Source organism: Calonectris borealis, chromosome 5 (genome assembly GCF_964195595.1).
Source record: "Calonectris borealis chromosome 5, bCalBor7.hap1.2, whole genome shotgun sequence".
Taxonomy (NCBI): Eukaryota; Metazoa; Chordata; class Aves; order Procellariiformes; family Procellariidae; genus Calonectris; species Calonectris borealis.
The window spans coordinates 38619774-38635436 of NC_134316.1; the positions used below are offsets into that span (position 1 = coordinate 38619774).

At 42.3% G+C, this 15663-nt stretch overlaps 1 protein-coding gene and 1 long non-coding RNA gene across 8 annotated transcripts in view; one reads left to right on the top strand and one right to left on the bottom strand.

Moving 5' to 3' along the window:
• The window catches only part of RAD51B (RAD51 paralog B), a 414790-nt gene that overhangs the window by 384163 nt on the left and 14964 nt on the right, over positions 1–15663 (top strand). The window lies entirely within an intron of this gene.
• LOC142082984 (uncharacterized) lies at positions 677–15388 on the bottom strand. Its single transcript, XR_012673918.1, has 3 exons — positions 15052–15388; positions 14579–14779; positions 677–1805 (listed from the first exon to the last, which is right to left on the bottom strand). It is a non-coding gene; the product is annotated as an uncharacterized LOC142082984 (long non-coding RNA).

Below are 15663 nucleotides of genomic sequence, written 5' to 3' on the forward strand. Positions count from 1 at the left end.
CAAAGGCACAGGAGGCCATGCGGCCATTGTGTAACACAGTGGCGGTAGATTTTGGGTGAAGCTACCTTGCACAGTCAGCAGATGCTTAATTTAGACCTCATCTAGCGTCTAGTTTCAGTAATATTGCCCAGGCCAAAGGCAGTGCAAGGCTTCTGATCTCATTATTTAACTACTAGGTAACACACTCTTTTTAGTCCTTTTTACAGGTGTCCTGGTTTCAGCTGGGATAGAGTTGATTTTCTTCCTAGTAGTTGGTATAGTGCTGTGGTTTTTTTGGATTTAGTATGAGAAGAATGTTGATAACACACTGATGTTTTAGTTGTTGCTAAGTAGTGTTTACACTGGTCAAGGACTTTTCAGCTTCCCATGCTCGGCCGGGTGCCCAAGAGACTGGGAGGGAGCATAGTCAGGACAGCTAACCCAACGGACCAATGGGGTATTCCATACCATATGACGTCATGCTCAGTATATAAAGCTGGGGGAAGAAGAAGGAAGGGGGACGTTCAGAGTGATGGTGTTTTGTCTTCCCAAGTCACCGTTACACATGATGGAGCCCTGCTTTCCTGGAGATGGCTGAACACCTGCCTGCCGATGGGAAGGAGTGAATGAATTCTTTCGTTTGCTTTGCATGCGCGGCTTTTGCTTTACCTGTTAAACTGTCTTTATCTCAGCCCATGAGTTTTCTTACTTTTATCCTTCCATTTCTCTCCCCGTCCCACTGAGGCAGGGGAATGAGCGAGCAGCTGCGTGGTGTTTGGCTGCCTGCCGCATTAAACCACGACAACAGGGTTCAACAAAAGGGGACAGCAAATCACCAAATTGTTCCAGAATTTAAAACTGTTGATATATAGATTTGTTGTTTCTGCTGATGAGGTGAGATGTTCCAGAGTCAGGAGAGCATCAGAGTAGAAGGTGAGGGCAGCCTGGAGCCCGAATGCAAGGTGACTGTCATGCAATAGAACACAGTGCCCATGACATGCTACTAACGGGTAAAGTAGACCCAGAATTCAAAATCATATTAATGCCATCAAATTACTGATAGCTACTTGTTAACCAGACAGAAAGAAATGGAACATGAACAGTTTCTGAGCATGAGCAGGCTGCATGCACGGGAACAATTTCCATCACAAGTTTTTTTATTCTACGGGCTTTTCTGAATGTGGCGGACTGCTGTTCCAGCACAGAGCGAATTGCAGTGTGATTGGCGTAGCAAAACCAGGAAAACAATAACATGAAATGGGAGTTTGTCATATAAGTAGAGTGAATTAAACTGATTCTGTATAGTGTTTTCATCCCAAAGTGCTTGAGAAGTTTGTTTATAAATGGATTACTTCCCTGTGGCTCAAATGCAGCCACCTCTGGGCTGAATGCAGTTGTCTTCATTGCGCATCCAGTGCTTAGGCTGCTGGTGACAGATTTGCTTTGTTAGGCATCTGGTTTCATCTGGCTGTTTGTAATAAAATAAGAACTTTGCAACACCTCGTTCAGATTCTCAGACTGGAAAGGGCAGTTGTTAATGCCAGAGGTCTTAAAGTCACTAAGTTTTCCAAGACAAAATTCAGAGAAGTTGTGCTAATATGCAATTGCAAATAGTTACAACCAACATCACATAAACTGTGTTCAGTGAATCTTGAGGACCGGGCAGTGTTGCTTATGTCTCTGGAACTGGAACATCATAGCCACAGTTGTCAGGGTGGCAGGTCATGTTGTTCTGAGTTTTTTGTGTCTTGACTTTGTTTCTTTACTCTTCTTCAAGACGCCTGTGACTCTGATGACACCCTTAAAGACGGCAGGGAATTGAAAGACTGCAAGAATGAAAATAATTTAATTTTATTTTTTTGTCAAGCAAAATGTCAGTAGTTGACTTACTTCCTTCATGTGTTCCACCTTCATATAACAGACCTAAAACCAGATCACAGCCTAATTCCACACTTTTTCTGAGTAGTTAGCAATTTGTTTTGCCACTGTTTTCTATCAACTCGTTGATTAGGAATAATGGAACTAGAGTGGTAGAGCTAAATCTATATTTTACTGAAGACATCTTACACTTATTCCTGCTACACTGTCAGACCTTGTTTACCTTAGCAGGTACAGAATGTGTAGTAATTATAAGCTTGACATACCCTGCCACCTGTTTAGTTGTACTTATAGTAAACTTACCTCAGAGAAGTAGAAATAACAATCAAGAGAGGTTATATCATTTTTCCTAGCTAGGATACACTATTCATACTTCACCTGAAGTCAGAAACAAGAATATTCTCAGTGATAGGCTTATATACTGTCCCCTGGGTTTTATCCCCATCATAAGTAAAATTTTTAAGCAAATCATCACATACAAAATCTAGCTCTGGATTTTGCATCATTGCTTTTTCATCAAATGCTCTAGGGATTAAGTTTGAACCTGCCAAGTCCGTCCTAATCTGCAAATCATAAATTCATAACTGAAAAAAAAAATCCTTGTATTCATGAGGAGGGGGGCTTTGCCAGGCCATTTTGGCAATCGCAGTAAGTGGGTTATGGTCAGTTTTCTAACACGGGCTTCTCATAAAAAAAAAGACAGGAAACTTTTTACATTCATGGACAAATGCCAAATCCTTCCTCTCTATCTGAACACACTGACACTCAGCTTTTGTTAGCATTCATTACACAGAAATTACTGACCTCCAGTTTTGACCGTATAGCTGCAAGAGGATTAAGGCAGTTCTCTTCTGGGGACAGCTCTGTCTCATGTGTAGTGTTAAGACACCTCAGGGCCGCATCCTCTTTAATGACCTCCTTCAGTCTCTGGAATTGTTAAGCTTTGTAGTCAAAGTCTACTGCCTGTCTTTTTATAGCAGTGCCCTGGAGTTGACAGGTCACGCGGCCAGGTTATACCCACGGAGCTCCCATTCCAATGAGTCCTTGTGCCACCACTTCTGCACACAGTCCAGCTTCTCTGTAACCGTGCCGTATAGCTTGCTATGATAATGTCTCTCCCCAGCATTTTATAGCGGTTGTGAGAAATTAACATTTTTGTCTGTCTAGCCCAGCTTAGTTTTTTTTTAGGACAGTTCTGAAGCCTTTTACTGTGTTATTCTGTTATTTTTTCTTCTGCTGATCTTAACATCATCAGATCTGTGTAAATGCTGAAAACTTGGTACATCATCAAACATCTGCTGTATTTTTGGAGAAACGTCTCAAGTTTGGTGAAACTATCCAAATCACCAGAAATTGTGATTCTCAATTTGCACAAAATGCGTGCTCTGTTTTTTAAGGGCTTCTGCCAGACCCTGCTGACACATGAAGCATAAGAAAATATTTGGCATCAGCCACTTCCCCAGAGATTTTTCCTCTTGTAGGTAGTGGAAAATGATCCCTCTGTACACATGTATTCAATTCTTTTAGGTCTATTCATAAGCAAAGGTTTCATCTCTTTTTTTAGCATACCCATTCTGATGGTTCCTCTGTGCAGTTTATGGTAATGAATATATTCACCTCCTTTTTTAGCCTCTGCTACAGGGCACAGGGAACCATGCCAGCGTTGTAGATTGTGGAGCAGCCCTGAAACTCTTTTTCAATTACTTGATCCCCCAGCTTTCCAAAGAGAAGGGCCTCTTGAGAAGGCTGAAGACTGGCTCCCACTTCTTTTCAATCATGATTTTTGAGGCTATTGTTTACCTATCTGGCTGAGTTTCTGACCCCTTGCAGGGATAAGCCCACCACTATTGGTCCGGAGTTTTACCTGTTTCCTCTGTGGCACGGCTGGTGCTGGCACTGCTGCGGGCAGCACCCAGGCCCCTGCGCCAGTGCCCACCTTCAGGCCAGTAAATGTCATAGCACATAGTCTTGGGAGCCCTTCACAGCTCGGACACCTCCGTTAGCCCACTGTGCCCCTCCATGGGGCTCAGTGCCGCTGTCCTTCAGGGTGTGCATCTCCTGTTGACACTCTCCAAAGGATGACAAGACCCTGCTTGTTTAGATACTCTGTCCAACCATATGCCCAACACCCCCCGGTACTGGGAGGGAACTTGGGGTTTCATTGCACTGAATTATAGGGGTAAGGGCCTGCCATGAAGCCTGGATGCATGGTTCCTCTTCCCTTCCAGTTCAGGGAGGTTCAGGTCCTGGACTATCTGCCGTTACCTAGGAAGCTCAACAAAGCTGACTTACAAAGCAAGCCAAATGCAAACAACATTTAAAGCTCCATGGCCCCTTACTAATGGGACTATGCTGTGTCAAATCTCAATCGCTCACCCTTAACAGCCATGTCATTATGGAGTATGGGCACACAACTGCTGTTAAAAAGAGAGAGCGAGGAAAAATAATAAAAAAAGACAAAATGCAAGAGGCTTAGGAGGCCTCTGGTTTCCTTAATGGAATTAGTCCTTCCTTTATGAATTCCAGGGTTAGATGCTGTAAATGTGATTCTCATACTCCCTCCCCTCACCAAAGCAGAAAGATCTGCTAGACACATGTTCGGAGCAGAGTGGGGGAAGATATGACGTGACTCAAGAGCCTGGAAGGCTAAAAGGAGTAGATGGGGGAGAGCTCTGCAGCCCTTGATCTTTGTAAGATTTACTGCCTTTGCCTCTTGCAAAGATCTTTTTTTTTTCCTGGAAAATTGCTAGCTTCTAGCAATTTAAAAAAAAAAAATTTGGCTGGGGCAGTAAACAAGATCTTTGAAGGGGGAAGGAAGCCAAGAGAAAGTCAGGACCATTAGTCACGCAGCTGCATTTCCTGTCACAAAGGACCCCAGTTGAGTAATCACTCAAAATATGCTTGTTATTTTTTCCTATTTTATTTCAACTTTCAGTCTGCCAATATCTACTGTAAGAAAGAATTAAAACAAGAAAAAGAAGTCTTTTAGCCTCAGAGGGGAAAACAATGTAGAATCAGACATTGATTTACATTATTTTTCCTTTTCTTTAATTTTCATAGCCTAAAAACACTTCAGTCATATGAGAGGAATGTTGGTAGTGCAGAGTGGGTCTGAGACAGTGCCGGTGTTTTCAGGGCATATAATTTCAGCAGGACTGTGGATGTCAAAGTTCCTAGGCTACACTTTCAGCTGCTACCATTAATTCACTGTACAACCTTGACCAAGTCATATATTAATTTATCTGTAATTTATTATGAAAAGTAAAGATGATAATAGCTTCTGCATAATTGTTTCGTCAGGCTTATAAGTAACGTTGGGTCTTCTGATGAAAGCTCTGTAGAAGTACTTGTCTAAAGCAAAATACAGTCAAGACTGGAAAGAAATAAACTTGTAATTTAAAGCAGAACATTCTTATTAATAGATTGTAAAAGAATTTAGAGGTGAAAATAGGAGCAAGACTATGAAATAGAAGAAGGAAAACCTTGCTGACTCTCTCCTGAGACACTCAGAGGAAGAAAAATACAGCAAACCTGTCATAGGGAACAACCCCCTTCATAATGTTGGAAGAGACCGTATGACTGATTGACTATACCACCTCCCCGCTTCTAGATCTTGGATTATATGATGCTGGCTCTGGTCAATCTGGTACCAACTTCAAAAAGAAGCCACGGATACATAATGAAAGTAAAGCTGAAAACCCTCTGTTTTTCCAGATTGCTGCAAAGAAAATACCTCTTTTATCAACAAACACAACTCCAAAATACAAACCCCCACCTTTTATTTACTCAAAAGTAATGAGTATGGTGACCAGGCCACCTATAAAGAATGGCCATAAGCATGCTTCAGGGCACATAACAGTTTGTAACCTACATTCCTGATTGGGGTACCTGACTGTACATCTATGTGAAAATGATTGCAAAGGGATTGCAAATCCCTGTTTGGATTGCTATCTACGTAGAGAGTAGATGATTGTAGTTTATGCTACATAATAACATGACTTCATATACTGCATGAAAAATTAAGCTTACATTTGCATTTAAGTCACTGGTAATGTCATATAATTCTCTAATTTGCACACATTTGATACCACAGATGTGCAATGTTTTCAAACCACAGCTTATGAGCAGATGTGATTTACACAGCAATGTAAATCACAGCTTCCTAAAGCTAGTTAAAGGGTGTAAACTCAAACAAATGTGACATTTACCCCAATTTGGTTTAAGAGAGACTTTGAAAAGCTGTTTACATATATTTTTAAAGGCCATTCAGAATGATTGTTTATGCATATTTACACTGAATGGAAAAGTAAGAATCTTGTGAGTCATGACTCAAATATGAAAAATTCCACTCCAGATTATCTTTATAAATTATGTTCATCCTTTGTCTTTCCAAATGGCAGGCGAGGCAAGCTGTGCTCCTCAACAGGCACACGAGTGTACGCTCCCTGGTTTGTGGTCAGAGCTAGCACTAGGTCGTAGGGAGTGTCTGCTACTCCCACACCAGATGACTTTCACTGCTACATGTCCCAGTCTACTGGATCCCCACGTCACAGGATATTCTATGCAATAGCGATAGTTTTATGTCCCTAAAACTAGCTCTGCCGTGATGTGGGTTTATAAAGGCCATTTCCAATGATTACTGATATATACACAGTTTTGAAATCATATACTGGTATATATGAGTGAGTGGAAATTATTTGTTTACAAGAGCAATGTAAACTTTTTGCATTTCCTTTTATAAGTACCACAGTATGTGATAATATTTCCTATACTAGCATTGTAGGGATGTATTAGTATAAATCACACCAGTATCTAATAGATCAGACTGTATAATAAATAATAACCACCTATAGAATGATTTATACCTGACAAGTATTTGGGTAGCAACTAATATTTCTCTATTTACCTACCTGGTTATCTTAGGAATTTGTGTGGCTCTGTAGCCGTGGTATCTGAGTATCTCCAAACCTCTGAACTTTTGATGTACCTGTTCTCTCCACACGGGTCTGATGTATATTAGTACAATTATCCCTGTATAGGTGTGCCACTGAAGTCCTGAGATGAATGACTAACCCAGAAAAACCTCAGAAGTCTATGACCTCTTGATTCACCTGCTGGCTGTGAAGAATTACTCTCTCTCTCTTGCATAGATGGGAAGCTGAGTCATAAAAAACTGACGTTACGTGCCCATAAGCACATAGATAGCAACAGAGATGGAATCAGAACTCACGGTGTACAGATCCTCAGTCCCTGGCTGGGTGCATTAAGTTACTCTCTCCTGTCTTCAGCGAACTGATCATGTTTGGTAAAAGCTAGCAGTTGTTGCTCTTTGTAATGCAATGCTTCTGTGATGTGTGTGAAGGGGACGTAGCAAATAATTGCTTATCAAAAAGCTAAATTAAGTGGGGAACAGGGCAGTTGCTTAGTACATTGACAACTGAACTTATCAGCCCTTCTACTAAACTGCCACATGAATTTAGGCAGTTACTTCACATCCACATGCTGCCATTTTTCTAATTTCATAGAGGCATAATAACACACTTGGAGGTCCAGGCACAAAAATCACTGTATAATGCTGCTCTACTTCTCATTTAAGAGAATGGAATGAGAGAGAAAAGGGAAGGAGCAGGGAGAATAATAAATTTTCCTCTTTAGTTGAATGATGATACAACTCAAAAATCTCACTCTTGAAACAAGAGTAGCTGGTAAGAACATTTTAGTTTTAAGTTTTATGTTGCCAAGGGACATGTTGATGCAGGGCTGTTGTGCTAGGGAGGGTGTAGACTTTGCAGCTGTGGTTTAGGGGTTCTGTACCCCTTGCCAATCAGCACTGGATGGAGTCCTCTGGGTCTGTCTCGAAGACAGGTTTTCCTTTCCACCAAATACATCGGTGGAATGGGGCTATATGTAGCAGACATAGAACTTCACTGTCAGAGCAAAACTGACTATGAAAGGGTTAACCTGACTAATGGCAACACTTCAGTAAAATTGAGGGAGGTGGAACTTAAGTCCCAAGGCTTAATAAAATGCAGGTGTTTTATTGTTAGGTTAAAAACTCCTCATCTTAAGACTCCAGCAAGCATTTAAAAACAAGGAAAAAATGTGCTATTGAATAAGAAACTTGGAAAGGCAACAACAGGCCGTGCAAGGCATTTACAGAGAATGCAGCATTCACTGGCTAAGGCATATATTAAAGTTCACGGAGGGAAAACAAAACATAAATATTAGATGAACGACACCTCTCACAACATGCATCTGGCCTCCGAGGTATTATACCTGGGATTAACTTTTGACATTCTCTTTTCCACCATCATGACTTTGCTGTCTTACCAGCTCCCTGCAGAGTATTTATACTCTCATTTTTCAACCTTTCTGCCTTCTTGTTTCCTAGTCTGTTTGGGGACTTGACAGGGTGACAGGCAGCACGAACATTGCAGTCTCAGTGCACAGATAGCTCCACTACGCTTGCAGCTGCTTTTCTGTCAGGGATAGGACTTTTTTTTGGAAAAAAAAACTACTTTAGAACTAGCTAGTGAAAAGAAGTTGTAAAGAAATCATTAATCACTGTTTTCTCCTCTTTCACTTCCCCTCCTTATCCCAAGGAAGCAGAAAATTTGGGGGACCATTTTTCAGTAAATTGCACCATTTAGGTCACAGAGTTAAGGGATTGCACTGAACTTTGAACTTTAGCTTCAAGTTCCTCATGTATTTGGAGAATAAAAGTAGTTATGACTTACTAAAGGGAAGTGGAACATGAAGAACCAGAGAAGTCTAAATGTACTTATGGTGGCCCAAGGCCTAAGATTACTGCATCGTCATCCCCATGGACCTTAATTAGTGTCGTGGAGATGGGCTGGTTATTTTTGGTACCTGTATAGTGAAAATAGTTAACTTACTGCCATCCATAAAAACTCATCCCCCTGGGAGAAAGTCAGGCATCGATTTCCCTGGCCTTAGCCTTGGTGATATAAATCAGCTGTCACTACTAGAGAAGGACAGGAATAGTCCATGGAGTACCTGGTAGGATGGGAAGCAAAAGAGTAACTGTTAGGTTTTGATGCAAGAGTTTCACAACTGCAGCTTAGTAGGAGACAGAGAAGTGACAGTGAAGATGGTCAATCTGCCAGTCATTTAATTTAGAAGACTGACAGGTGAGATACGAGCAGTACTAAGCAAAAAAATATAATTGACATACAGAAAAGTCTAAAGCAATGAATAAAAATGAAACTGATGGAGCTGTTGAGCTTATAAACATGAGTACATGCCACCTCTTGTTCACATGGAGCAGAGTGCTCAGGACAGCTTGAGTAAATAATTCAGAAAAACAAAGAACAAAAATCAAAACCCTCTGTAATCACAGCAGGAAACCCAAACAGGCCCAAGCTGTGTGCCCTCTGTGCATCACTGCACTGCATCCTTGCTACAGACGCTGTACTGGGCCATCCGAACTGAGGGGCTGGAATACAGGCATCAGGCAGACAGGGCAGAGATGAAGGAGAAGGGCGAAGTGTAGATCGACCCTCTTCTTCACACACCTCTGAGAATAACCATTCTTGACTCCCAGCCGTCATCAATGTACTTTTAAGAAGCATCTTACGAAGATGCAGTGGAAATGCAGACTGCAGATTAAGAGAAGGACAAAGACTAAAAATCTTCTTTAAGAGTATCTCAAAAATCCTCGTAGGAATCTTTCTGTTGGCCTGAATGTGGCCCTTGAGGAATGATAAGGCCCTTGAGGAAAATCAAACAGGAGAAGTCTCTGTCAGCATTTACTAGCTACTCCCAATTTTAGATCTTCCCTGGCCTTCGCCTTTCCTCCTTCACTTTGTAAGACTGCTTTTCATCCCACTCCTACTCTCCTTTGCAGCTGCCAGTTCCTGCTACTAGTGTCAGCAGTTCTCAATCTTCTCAGACAACCCTGCTGTCATTTGTGCCTTGCTACGTGAGGGAAACAACCCATGCTTTCTGTTCCCTCCTGAAAAGTCACTGCAGCTCAAGCTCCAGCAAAACTAGGCCAGCCCCTGCTCAGCGCAACCCCTGCCCAAATCCAGCGTGTCAGACTGCAAAAACTGGCAATGCCTCTGGTCTCAGCGCAGGGAAATAGCCAAGATCAAAGGCAGAAGCGTGGTTTCTTTATTCTCTCATCAAACTGGCCTTTATTTGTTCTTTCCAGTCTTACAATTATTCTTATCTTTTCTGATGTATGTTATCTCTGGGAGTCACTGAGAAGTAGTGGATGGATTTGCAATAAAATATGTACAGCCAGGCCAAAGTGTTTCCAAATTAGCTTGTATCAACTTTGAAATAATAATGATGTTAGTCATTGAAAAAGTCAAGACAAGTACTTTATACTAGTACTAAGTATTAGCAATAATCACTAATGTTAGGTCTCATGGTTGTCCTTGCAGGTACTGTTAACTCTTCCATATCATACAAGAGAGAAAAAGATTCTTCCTCTGAACAAACTCACTACTTTCTGTGCTGTAAAATTGTCTTGTATTTGACTTAAAGAACTGACTGATGACGTTTGCATCCTGTTTCTTATTCCTCTATTTTTGCGTGATGAAAGCTCCCCTTCCAAATTTCATTTCCCTCATGAATATGTATTTTAAATGCCTGAAATAAAAACAAAAATCCTTTGCACCTTTCTTCTGTACATATAAAATGATGTAGTTAACTACTTGTAAAAGAAGCAAAGATCCCCGTTTAAAAGAATAATAAATAGGTAACTCATTGCGGAGGGTGGCACTAAGACTGAGATTGTGCCAATGGCACAGAGAACAGAAAAGATTAATTTCAGAATATTGAAGAAGATAAAAACCTTTCCTTTTATGCTACTCTCCCTATAGCATCTTAGTGTATTTTAAGAAATGGTTAAGGGATAAAAACCTTTCCTTTTATGCTACTCTCCCTATAGCATCTTAGTGTATTTTAAGAAATGGTTAAGGATATTTTTAACCTTATTCTCCAATTTTTGTAAGTGGAGTAAATAATGTCTACCCTAATTTATTTTTTATTTCTTTTAGCCTAGCCTAAAAGGTTTCAGCATTGTACCTTTCACAGGTGATCTGTAGCTTTTTAATGGGAGTGGAAGGCCTGAAGTGCTTACACGCAGAGCAGCAGGACCCAATGGCCTTCATTTCACAATAGGTTAGAAATGGATTTAAAGGGCAGTGGTGCAGATGCCTCTACCCAAGCCAGGGCTCAGAAGGGATAGGTACAAGTGATTACAAAACTGTTTGCTTTCCCTTTCCCTTGCATTACTGTGGGATACTCGCAAACATTTAATTAAAGGTATTGTATGCATGCTTAACTTGGAGATAGCTGTGGTTCCTTGAAACCATTACACTGGAGCACCAAAGAAAATACAAGGGAGTCACTGAAGGAAAATACAAATGAATTAGAAAAGCATAGCAACCGGAGAATACATTTCCCATAATACAACAGTCAAAGGTCATGAGATCACAGATGCTCAGTTGCTCATGCATGTCTTCTATTCTCTCCACTTGCATGCTTGCTCCGGAGAGGGCAGAGATTTAATGAGGATGGGGCTAGCTTTAGCAGTTCTCACCCTTCCTCACACCCTATATCTGAAAGAGCATTGAAAGCCTCTTAAGTTGGAATAGACACACATTGAACTGTCCCAGTGCACACATACAATTTGGGGTTTTCTCATCAGGTACAAAAATACAAGGTGACTGTTCTCTTTCAGCTGCCCTGCATGTGAACAAAGCTGTTGAATCAAAGACTTACTGAATTTAGGGGTGGAAAGAAGCTTCTTCATTGCATCTGTCTTTTCAACCTGCAGTAGCATCCCTTCTTAGAGTCTCACAGTTTGTATTAATCAGTTCATCTTTCTGAGCTCCTTAAGAACAAATCCTGTTCAGACAAAACACTGCACTGTTTACAGGAAGCTTGGCAGGGTCAAAAGTGACTGTAAAACCAATCTCTTGTTAAAACACATACAGTATCTGCTCTGATGTAGATACTATTAGAACTCGGCAATCTCTGATTTGCTATCAAGGCCTTGAAGGTGATTTCAGAGTCAGATTTGTTAAACTGGGTGACATTGCAAGTGTTATCACTTGTCATTAGCAGAGCTAACTTAGTTGCTCGAAGTCCCACTTAATCTATCCAGCTGACTACCCCCAGCTTCTGGCCTCCTTAGTCACTTCCTGTCTTTGATTTTCGCCTTAAAGCCTCTTTTCTATGTTGGCCTGTGACTGCCATTTAATCTTAATCAAACTTCCTTGGGCTTCCATTACTGTCAAGTACAACTCCTCTCACCATAATACCCACCCTTCTGAGGGCAAGAAAACTGATTTACAGCCAACAGTCTGCCTCTTCTCTTGTGCTCTAAGTTCATCTTTGCTTTGTTTTTCTTCCTGCATGAGTCACTGCTTCCCCCGCTCTGCGACATCGTGCTGCGCTTTCTGTTCCCCCTCGGTCTGTCAGTGGCTGAGAAGCTGCCGTGCACACCTTTACTGCAGAGATCTGGTGAGTATTATCGCATGTGCCCAGCTACCCTGTGCAGATTCAGAAAAAGCTGAACACGAAGAAATTGAGTTGGCCACAGGCTGCTACAGAAAGTCAGCTAGTTTAGTATGCTTTTGCCTCTGACCAGAAGTGATGACCTATTCTGTTCCCTTATGCCTTTCTTAAGAGCTGCTTACGCAGAACACAGCTGTTTATCCCAAACCAAGTATCTCCCCTGCTACTTCAGGGCACCTGTTAACTATACAGATGCTGTAAGGTAGGTACCAGCTTAAGGACCTTCCCAGTTCTCACTGGTTGACTCATGCTACAGTAACATGCCTTTGAAATAGACTTCTGCAGCCAGTTTCCTTCTGTGACCAGAATCCAATTTAAAGATGTTAATCCATGGTGACTTTTGCCTGCACAGGGGCACTCCTGAGCCGATAGGTCTGTTGTTTTTCGAGCTTCTTTCACCAGCACAGCGAAGTTCAAAGATGTGACCCTGTGCTCTTTGAATGTCAGATACAAAACATTTGATGGCAGTGGCAGCTGTGTGTAACACGTAGGAGAGATTTGTTCAGTCTCTCCTTACACTTACGCTTCTCCCGGCTCCTTTTTCAATATACCCAGTTCTGCTTTTCCCTCTTCCTCCTACTCCTGTGCTCATCACCACTCACACTCTTTTGAGTTTTGTTGTTCTTGTTAACATATGGAGGTTATATGATCCATCACTGAGTGCAGCCTTGTCCTCTTAATAAGCAGAAAATACCATACGTTTTGGAAGGAGGAATTAGCTACAGGCCGTTCTCATTAAGCCTCTCCTTCAGCTTATCTCAGCTTAAATTGTATTTTTGAACCGCAGTCACTATGCGGCATTGTAAGTTGAAAACAACCACTTGAGCCCTTTCCAGCGAGGCTTTGAGTGGCCCTGATACTAGGCATGGAGGAGAGATAAGCAGCGCATTGAAGTTGTAGTATCGCTGTAGCTGAGGGCAAGGAGTGAATGGAAACATACCCTCCCTCTGGCACTGCCTGGCTCTGGACGAGGGGAGAGGAACAGGCCGGGCAGCTCGGGTTCACACGTGTGCGGTGGGAGCCAGCGGCCTCTCAGCTGATGACAGATTAGACTCAGGGCCTGGTTAGTGGGAAGACTGTGATTAGACCTCAGCAGCATCTGTCTCTAGCACTAAAGGAATTACTGCTGCGGGCTGCGATTTTCTCAGCAAACTGTAATTATACCAGGAACCTCATTCCTGCCGTTTTTCTCGACAACTTAAGTGCAAAAAAAATACGGGTGAGGGTGCAGGGAAGCAGAAACTGTGAAAGGAGCAGGAAAGAGACACCTGTTTATTTTTGTTCAGCTCATTCCAATTATTTTCTCTCTGTTTCTTAGATTCATACAAATCACAGACTGGTTTTTCCCAAAGATCAGTGCCAAGATTTAAATCCCTGAAGCTGTCCTGCCATCCACCTCAAGTTGATAGGACACATCCTCTCCGTGCACTTACGCCCCACGGCATCTTAGATGAGTGTGGTGGTGCTTGCAGAAGGTGGCACACCAACCTCTGCCCTGGCAGTGCCCATTCCCTCCTCCCATGGGAGCAGTGGTGCGGGGTGCTGGACTCTGATCACGGCTGTTCCCAGGGCACCCCCGGCAAGGTATGGCCTGGGCAGAAGTGTGGGATACTGGAGATTGGGCAGGGTGAGTTTGAACCTTACTCCCAAAGGCCCTGTCTAGACTAGAATTTAAGAGTTTGAACTTAAAAAGTGTTAGGTTGTATGTAGTAACTCTCTGTTTTAAAAGATGTAGAAAAGGCAGTGTAAGTTTGAACTTCCAATAACACCTGGTAAGTTTTGCCAAAATAACAATGTCAAAAAAGAGCAAGATTTCTTTGGAAGAAAAAAAACTTTTTGTTTGCGCAGTTGTAACTCCATAGAAGCCCGTTTGCCATTAGTGTTTTCTTTGCTCAGAATATAAGAAGAAACACTTTTTTTTTCAATTCAAGTCTAGGAGAGAAGGAGAAATATCTAAGAGTAGAGTTTGCCAACATAGCTTTACCATCTAATACTTAAAATGTAGACAAGGTCAAAATGACTCAAACTAATCTATGTGCTCCTTTCTTAACTTTCCTCAGGGCTTTAATGTGACTGTTTAGTATAATTTGAAGGCAAGAGTGTCTTGCTATGTTAAACAATTTTAAACCAATGCTATACTCATGTAGAAGAAAGCAGAATTGTTCTTTACCAGCACGTCTGCCCTCCATCCCGCAGCATGTCTGGCAGCACAGCCAGGGATGAGAGTGTGGCAGCAGGAACTCGACCCTTGGGGCTGAAAGCACCGGGAGGCAGTATGTTGGCAAGCAGATCCCCGTCTCCAGAGCCAAGTCTCTGCAGATACTGGTGGGAAAGACACACATCTGGAGTTGTCTGGAATTGGCACAAATTGCTGTGGACAAAGAGCAGAGAAAGGAAGGGTTAGAAGGAAAGTGGAAAGAACGCTTCTTACACATTTCGCTTTCTTTTCCATCTGCTTGTGTGATGTTGCTGTGAGCTATTAAACAGCTGCAGTGCTCTGCCCCAGAAGGGACTGTGTTTCAGTAGAGATGGAGAATGATTCCTACAGCTAAGCACTTTGGGACCCCCCTAGAATGAAAAAGGCAATAGGAATAATGTTTCTCTGATTGACTATTATGCTAAATACACTTGGGACCACAGCACCTGCAGCAGTAGCCAGAGACTCTGTTTTGGCTCCTCAGACCTGAAGCCTTGGGCAGGCAGTGGGCACTGCTGGGTGCTTCTGACTCATCCTTTGCGCAGTAGGTGAGTTCCTCTTGTCTTCTGCCTTCCAGGCAGAACCTCCCAACCCACCCTGTGCTGGTTCCGAAATTCAAGGACAGCAGATTAGTCAAGCAAAAGGTGTTTGCAGACTGCGAGACTTTGTAGCTCGGGGAGATAAGGGTAGCAAAGGAGGACTAGGAGAAGGAGGAGCAGGCATATTGCGACTGCCAAGGACTGAGCAGAAGAGCATTTTTTTTGCATCCATTCAGACGCTCAGCTATTTCCTGCGTTGTTCCTGCAGTCAGCATGCTCCACCTGCTTTTACTTAACCATTTCCTGTTTACGGCTTCCAAAAACTTTCTGGTGAAATCACTAATCTGCCACAAGATCAGGCTTTACAGTCCCTTTTGGGCAGGCTTCACTAATTTTTTTTCTCTCTCCTCAGTATACAGACCTTTCAGATTGAGGAGCTGTGTGCTGTGTGTGCATGTCTGCATGCATGTGTGCGTGCATGCAGTCAGTTATGTCAGGAAAGTACGTGCTCGCTCAGTA